Below are 8,278 nucleotides of genomic sequence, written 5' to 3' on the forward strand. Positions count from 1 at the left end.
TCTTCAAAAGAGAGCACAGAAGTGAGGTGACTTCTGAGACTAAGGCATAGAAGGCTATGTGCTTCCACCTTGTTCTCTGTGAACACGTGCTCTTGGAGTCCTGAGCTTCCATAAAAGAAGTCCAACACCCCTGAGGCCACCAAGTTGGAGAGGCCACATGTTGGTACCCTGGTACAGGCCTGGCTGAGCCCTGTCTTCCAGCCAACCACGAGTGAGTGAAGATGCCTCTAGATGATACAGCCCCAACCATTTGTGTCACCCCGTCATTTGAGTCTGCCCAGCTGAGGCTCCAAATATTGTAGAGCAGAGACACAAGCCAACCTGTCTGTGTTCTGTCCAAATTCCCCACCATTCCTCACAGATAACGAAATGGTTGGTGTTTTAAAGCACTAAATTTTGGGGTAGTGTGTTATTCAACAATAGATAATTGGGACCAAACCAAGGCCTAGAAAACTCTTCCCCTTTTCTGCTGGCTCTGACCGAGATGCCGTAATGACCCAGCCTCAACTATGCTGATGACAGCTCCCCATGATGACTGAGCCATAGAATGGAAGGAACCTGGGTCCCTAAAGGACCACATGGAGCACTGCTGCCAGCTCAAGGGTTATGTGAGAGAGGACTAAATGTCTTTATTCTTTAATTGAAACAAGCACAACAGAGATACAGCAGTGAGCGGGACAGAGGAGGGGAGGAGGGTGGAGGGAGGAGTCCCAACACGGATCAACCCCCACCCCAAGTTATGCAATTGGTTATTTAATGCCAGCTGTAAACAGTTCTAAGCAAAGATATACAGGGAGCTGTAAAAATAATTCAGAGAGTCTCCGAGTGTGGGTGGACATGGAAGGTAGCCCCTCACAGTGGTGCTTTGAGACTAGAAGGGTGAGTAGAAATTAAGTAGGACGGTAGGGAGGAAGGCGAGGAAGAATGTTCTGGCACCAGAAGTGGGTAGATCATGTGCAAAGGCTCTGAGTTAGGAAGGAAAAGGTGAATTTGAAAAAAAAAAAAAAAAAGAGCCAACGTGGGTCTTGTGGGTCAGGCTAAGGGCTTCAAATATGATCTCTAAGAAATGAGAATTCACAGGATCACTCCAGGAGAGTGACCCAATCAGGGTAGCATCTGGAAGCTGTGTGGGGAACAGACTAGGGACAGGGAGACCACCAGAAAGTTTGTGGAGATTCCATCTGTAATGGAGGCTGTGGAGATACAGAGAAGTGATTAAGTTTCAGAGATAAGTGGGAGGTGGTTGATAGAATTTGAGGGGTGAGGAAAACTTGTTGAGAGAGGGGAGTCAGAGATGAAACACCAGTGAGATGATGTCTGATCTATGAGCAAATTGTAATGTCATAACCAAAGCAAACCTAGACATGGGCAAGTCCAAAGTCAGCTCAGAGCAGGAGAAAGAGGATTGGAATTATAAATAGGTGCCTTTGAGCAAGCCACCTTTCTCATCTTTGTCTTTATCTATGATATGGAAAAAACCTACTGTACATGAATGCTTTAAGCATGAGGACAATATCTGCATTCATTCACCCAAAAATATTTAGTGAGTGGTGCCTATCATGTGCAATAAATAAGATTAATACAGAAAGTACACAGTGTTTTAATGAAAGTGCCTAGGAGAACAAGGAAAGCAGGGAAAGAGATAGAAGGAAGAGGTAAATTTTTAGATAGGGTGTTTAAGGTATATACTCATGAGCAGGGTAATCCAGGTTCTGTGGAATCTGGGGGGGGCTCTCCTTTAGAAAAAGAATATAAAAATGTCTTATTTTTGCAAATTTCACAAAAATATGTGGCCATATAAGTAGATTTTTAGGGCCTTGGACAGGGCAGGTATGAGTGAGGGGGCCCAGTTTCTCAGTAAGTCCATCTCTGCTCATGAGTAATAGAGCTCTGGGAAGGGGAAGAGTGTGACTGTGGGTGTCCCAAAAAGAACCTGTTTTCTGTGACTTAGAGCAAGTCATTCAATTACTCTGATCTATAAATGGGAAAAACAATATTGTGTCCTTACAATGTTTTAAGGAGTAAGTAAAAGGAATGTAACTAAAGTTCCTGGCTCATAGCAGTAAGTGGTGACTATTATTTTAATTTTTATTCCTACTCCACACAGATGGACAACAATGGTCTCAGCCTTGCAGAAGGGTCAGAAGGAATCAGAATAAGAGGGGGATTGTGGGCTCTGAGAATTGTCAGGCCCCACGTTGCCTGTGAGCGCTGGGCCCAGTGGTTCCAGAATGTCCACATTGTGTGTATGGCCTTTGACCTCTGTGGGGTCTGTGACAACGGCCCTCGTGTGCTACACTCTGGGGTACAACCTATGGAAATCACACTTCTGGTGAAGACCCACCTATTCCTACTGTGCACAGTGGCGCTGGGTTGCAAAAGAGGCAACAGTCCCAAAGAATGAGATCACTGCAGTGGGTGTTGGACAAGTTGACGTGGCATGTGTCATCAGCACTCCGGAAAAGTCTCCGGCAGATGAACGTGTCCCTATGGATGTTTTGGAAGATATACTCAAAGGAGAAATGACGCATCGACAGCGTGGGGCCTTGTTTCTTCAAACACCTAAAGCTGTGACAGATAAAGACGACTGTGTGAGTGCCATTGTGGTGGTAACGGCAGGAGCCCACCAGCGAGAGGAGGAGAGCCCTCTCAGTCTGCTGCAGAGGAAAGTTAACGTCTTCAAGTTCATTATCCCTCCTATCCTGTACAGTCCTATCCTGCATCGTAATTGTGGTTTCCAACCCAGAGGATATTCTCACATACGTTACCTGGAAACTAAGTGGATCATCCCAGTACTGTGTGATTAGAAGTGGGTGTGATCTGGAATCCGCAAGATTTCACTGTTTTATGGGTGAAAACTTGGCATTCATCCCAGCAGCTGCAATGGACGGATTTGGGGAGAACATGGCATCTCAAGTGTGGCTGTGTGGAACGGCGTGAATGTGGCAGGCGTTTCTCTCCAGGAACTTAATCCAGAAATGGGAACAGAAAACGATAGTAAAAATTGGAAAGAACTGCATAAGATGGTATTGAAAGTACCTATGAAGTCATCAAGCCGAAAGGACACACCAACTGGGCTACAGGGTGTAGCGTGACTGGTCTCATGGAATCCACATTGAAAAATCTATTCAGGATTCACTGAGTGTCCGCGATGGTGAAGGGAACGTATGGCACTGGGAATGAAGTCTTCCTAAGCCTTCCAAGGATCCTGAGTGCTTGGGGATTAACCAGTGTTATCAGCTATTAGCAGAAGGCTCATGATGAGGTCAGGAAAAGCACAGACACCCTGTGGGACATCCCGATGGACCAAAAAGACTTTTGACCTCCAAGTTCTAGGCTATAGACATTCAAAAACTCTAGTGTGATTAACCACTGGAAATTATATAACATCTTCATGATTCCAAAAGTTCTTTAAGCAACCACGATGGATTTGTTGGAGGCCTATTGTCTGTGTGTTCTGTGCATGTTTACGACCATCTCAGCCACAAACAGGTTTCGTCCGTGTACACGGATCACAGTTTGCTTTTATCTTCCTAGGTATGTGAGTTAGCGAGCACAGAATCAAAGCCCATGCTTGGTTTAATGTTTACAATATGAGCCTTTGAACAAGTAAAATTAACTCTTGTAAAAAATAAATAATAATAATAATAAAAGAGAAAAAGAGTGGAGGCTGGGGCCTCGGGCAGGCCTGGATTTCGATCCTCCCTCGGCGTCTGCCAGCCTGTGAGCACAGCGGTGACTTCACCTGCCTGAGCTGCCACTCTCAGCTGTCACACTGCAGGACTGTCCTAAGACTGTTGCACAGGAGGTTGTGAAGACATAACGTGCAGGCACGCACAGAGCCTGAGGTCCCTGCTCCTGCCTTTCCTCTCTTCCCCGTCAGACACACACTCTGGGACCTGGAACTGGACCAAGGAGGAGCGGAATCTGATGGCTTTGGGCAGCCAGGCCCCCGTTGTGTGGCTGCCACAGCACATGCTCTCAAGCATATAACAAAGCAAGCTTGACCCATGGTGGGTACTGGTGACGTACAATGACCTAAAACAATTCAACCCGTAATCAGAGGGTGCTCCAGCTCGGCTGCTGTGGGTTGGTTTGCCCACGAGTCACAGTCATCTTCTGGGAGTGTCCCTCGGCCGGTAGCCCTCAGACTTCTGTTGCTAAGAGATAATGAATCAAACGGTGTTTCCAAAAAAAAATAACCACTACAAAATGTTCCAGGACAGAGCCGCAAGCACAGGCCAAATGAAACAAATATACTGTTACTGATAACTCCTTCTAAAGAGCTAAGGAGTGGGGTGGCCAGGACGTAGCCTGGCCATGCACAGCCTATGCAAATTACTGGCTGGCCAAGGTCTGGAATATAATAAAATAGACTCAGTGACATAACTGTAAGGGAAATTATATAACATCTTCATGATTCCAAAAGTTCTTTAATAAACCAAGATGGATTTGTTGGGAGCCTATTATCTGCCTATTCTGTGCATGTTTATGACCATCTCAACCACATATATATTTGCAGGCAATGACTAAGTCTATCACAATTGTAACCACGCCCGTTTGGCACAGTGCCAGCATGCAACAATTGATTGAGCTGACATAGCTGTTTGCTATGAAACTCCACTATTGCTCTGTAGCTGGAACAACAGGAACCTGTCAACCAGGAGAAGCCCAGGATAAAGCAGGGAAGAGCTTCCATCAACAGGGAAGTCAGCAAAGAAGGCGCTTGCAAACAACTGGTTGTCATCTGGCACCTAGCCGGTGGGATTTTCCTGGGAAGATGCAGGCATTCTGCCCTGTGTCGTCACCAAAGACTCCTGGGTCACCTTTAGGTGATTGCTCCAGGTAGATGGGTTCATGCAAATTACCTGCATCTATCAGGAAATCCTGATGTCTGCTGGCCACTCTCCTGACCTGGGAGCAGAGCAGTGTCATACCAGCCTGACACTCCCTTCCAGCCATCCCCCACCACATCTTCCCCTCTCAACCCCCCAACCAGGCCCCTCTGCTTTTTATCTGGCCAGACCCCTGGCTATAGTGATTTCACGGTCTACATTTTATCTCTCTGGGTAGGTAATGGAGGGCTGTGTTCTTCTCTCACATTTTGCAGGTGAGGGAGCCAACGTCAAGAGACAGAAAGTGAAGGGTCAAAGTCACACAGCCAGTAAATCAGGAGGCAGACTCGTGCTTCTGGCCCCAAATCCCAAGATTTTCACTGCTTACCAGACCCCAAGTACCCTGTGACACACTGTACAGGAAACCGCCGGGTGTTGCAACGGCTCCCAGGAAAGGGTCACAGTTTCCATGGGCCAACCCTGGTAACCTTTGGTCACTGTGTGGCACCCAGGGGACCAGACCAGAGCCACAAGCACTCTGCCTTCCTCCTTCCTCCAAGGGGCAGAAGAAGGAGGTCATGAATCAAACAAATAGTTAGGATCCCAGACTTGGAAGCTTCTTCTGCACTCACTACCTGTTTGACTTCAGGCAAGTTACTTCATCTTCTGCAGTGCTACTTCCTTTCTGAAAATTAGGACAAGACTAGTACCTACCTACTACATGGTTAGAATGCATGAGAGTAAACAGATAAAAGTGGTTAGCAGGCTCTGTGGGGAATACTTTGATAATTGCTAACAGTACGTAACAATATCAGTTATAAAAATATCGTCATTTTTAGCATCACCTACATTCACTTCCGCTCAGGACCTGAGATGCAAGTGAGCAGGATACTGGTGCCGATTGAAGTGTCATTGGTGTCTGCCCTGAGGGCCTCTGGTGACAAAGGGACACATTTCCCAGGGTTCCTGGTGATAGATCCTTCATTTTTCAGAAGCCGGGCTCAAAGAATGGAGAAGTGGATTTCCTGCCTCTCTAAACACATGTGTTTCCAATTGGTTCTCCTGGGCTGGAATCCCCCCGGGGCCCAGACCAGCCCAGCTCTCTCCACTGCCCAGGGCCCCCCACCCTCAATCATTCTGGGCTCCTGCCCTTGGCCAGGTCCTGGGGGGCTCAAAGGCAGACTGCTTCCTCCTGATCATTTATGAGTTCCATCCGTTGGAGTGGGAAAGAGCATGGCAGCGTGGGGCCCCTCCCACATCTGTCTGAAAGGTGCTACTCTAAGACTCTTAAAACCCCCGCCCAGGGAAGTGCATCTAAAAGAAGACTGGGGGCGGGGGGCAGATGGCTCAGTTGGTTAGAGCTCGAGCTCTTAACAACAGGGCTGCTTGTTCGATTCCCACATGGGCCAGTGAGCTGTGCCCTCTACAACTAGATTGAAGACAACAAGATGCCCCTGAGCTGCTGGAGGGGCGACTGGATGGCTCAGTTGGTTAGAGTGCGAGATCTCAACAACAAGGTTGCTGGTTCAATTCCCACATAGGATGGTGGACTGCGCCCCCTGCAACTAAAGATTGAAAACGGCAACTGGACTTGGAGCTGAGCTGTGCCCTCCACAACTAGATTGAAGGACAATGACTTGGAGCTGATGGGCCCTGGAAAAACACACTGTTCCCCAATATTCCCCAATAAAAAAATTTTTTTAAAAAGTAGAAGACTGGAGGAAGGGGGAGAGGAAGGCTGACGGGGGAGTTTTGTCATGAACTTACCAGCCCTGCCAATTGGCACCGGCCCCCAAGGCAGCGGCTCCAGTTATCCTGTGGGGTCAGGATGCTATTTCTGCTGAGTCATCCTTTCTTGCCCAGAGGGATCCTGGCCCAAAGCCACATTCCTAGTGGGGTCTGAGTGCCACAGAATATGGAAACTTGCTTTCTCACCAGGCCTGCAGGTCCCCAGCCCTGCACACAGGCTGGTCTCTCAGCAGCCTCTGCCGGCAGCAAAAACTCTTCTCCCAGGCTGTGTGTATCCCCCCAGAGCTCCAGCCCACCCTAGACCCTGAGCTTAGGATAAAGGAAGTACAGCTGAACAGCGCTGGTGTGCCGGTGCCAGAGGGAAGGGAGGAGAGGCTGGGCCTAGGGGAGGGGGCCAGAGGGGGGATTAAAGAACTATTTAAAATTCCGGTCTACCACTTGGAAGGCCCTCCTGCCAGTGGGGGTCCAGCAGCCCAGTAGGGAAGGAGCCTACCGCCCTTAGACAGGCCTGGGCAGGGACCAAATCTCAAGCCAAGGAGGAGATGAAGCAGTCTAGGAAGCTTCAGCCCTGGGTCCATATACTGCCCCCCACCCAGCAACTCCAGCATTCCCTGAGTGCAAACCCTCAGTTTCCCAGACAAGCAAGCTGGCCACACCTTCTATAGAGCTCATACTTCAGGAACACATTGTGAACACCAACTGTGTGCCCAACTCTGTACTAGCCACTTGTCCCACAGCAATGGACAAGGCAGATGTAGTCTCATCCCTAATGTCTTCCCCATTATTTCTAGACCCACCATCCTTGCCTCCACTTATGCTGTTACTGTAGGCTGCTTGGGTTAAAATCTTGGCTCCCCACTTCTGGCTGTGCGAACTTGAGCAAGTTACTTTACCTTTCTGGGCCTTCACTGACTCATCTGTAAAATGGGAGCAAGCTAATACCTACTTTACAGGGATGCTGAGATAGGTAGATGAGTTAATATTCGTGAGCTGTTTAGAACAGTTCCTGGCACAAGGACCTCAGTGTGTGTGTGTGTGTGTGTGTGTGTGTGTGTGTGTGTGTGTGTGTGTTCATTCCTGGCTGTACGTTTGCACAGGCTGTTCTGTATCTGGGATGCCTTTAGCCTTTTCTGTGAGAACCTGTAAGTTCAGCATGAGCAGAGTTTCCAGAAGAGAAGACCAATGGCGGGGCAGACCCCAGGTCAGGTCATGACCCTGCTCAAGTAGCTAGCACTGGCAGAGCCTTTTCCTGTCTGCCCAGGGGTTTTATACACCCGTGAGGCAGATGAGGGAAGGGGGCTCAGGGAGGTAAAAAACTGCCTGAGGTCACAGCCCTGGCCTGCATTGGACCTGACAGTAGAGCCTGGGTTTTCCGACTGTAGGTGGTGCCGTCCCTGCCCCTCCTCAGAGTGCTGGTCCCTGGGGACCTTCAACACCCTGAGGCCATCGCCAGAATCTCAAAGCTCCCCCAGGCTCAGTACTCAGAAGATGGGGCCTTCCTGGCCCTTCAGAGGCACTGGATTGAGTGGGGTCTTTCTCTCAGTTCCGGACAGGGCCGTGGAAGGCCTCAGGACAGGGGGCACTGGGCTGGCAGAGCCCCTGAGGACGGCCCCGCAGGAGGAGCCCAGCCCAGGAAACTCTGAGCAATTCCGGCAGACCACAGGGCCTCCAGGCTTCCTGCCTTGTCCACACAG

General features: G+C 49.1%; 1 pseudogene across 1 annotated transcript; it reads left to right on the forward strand.

The window, feature by feature from the left end:
• The first annotated feature begins 578 nt into the window (after nucleotides 1-578).
• LOC308487264 (L-lactate dehydrogenase B chain-like) lies at nucleotides 579-3,247 on the forward strand (annotated as a pseudogene). The gene is made up of 2 exons: nucleotides 579-608; nucleotides 2,364-3,247. The product of its transcript is annotated as an L-lactate dehydrogenase B chain-like (transcript).
• Nucleotides 3,248-8,278: the final 5,031 nt, after the last annotated feature.

Source organism: Rhinolophus hipposideros (genome assembly GCF_964194185.1).
Source record: "Rhinolophus hipposideros genome assembly, chromosome: 19".
NCBI lineage: Eukaryota > Metazoa > Chordata > Mammalia > Chiroptera > Rhinolophidae > Rhinolophus > Rhinolophus hipposideros.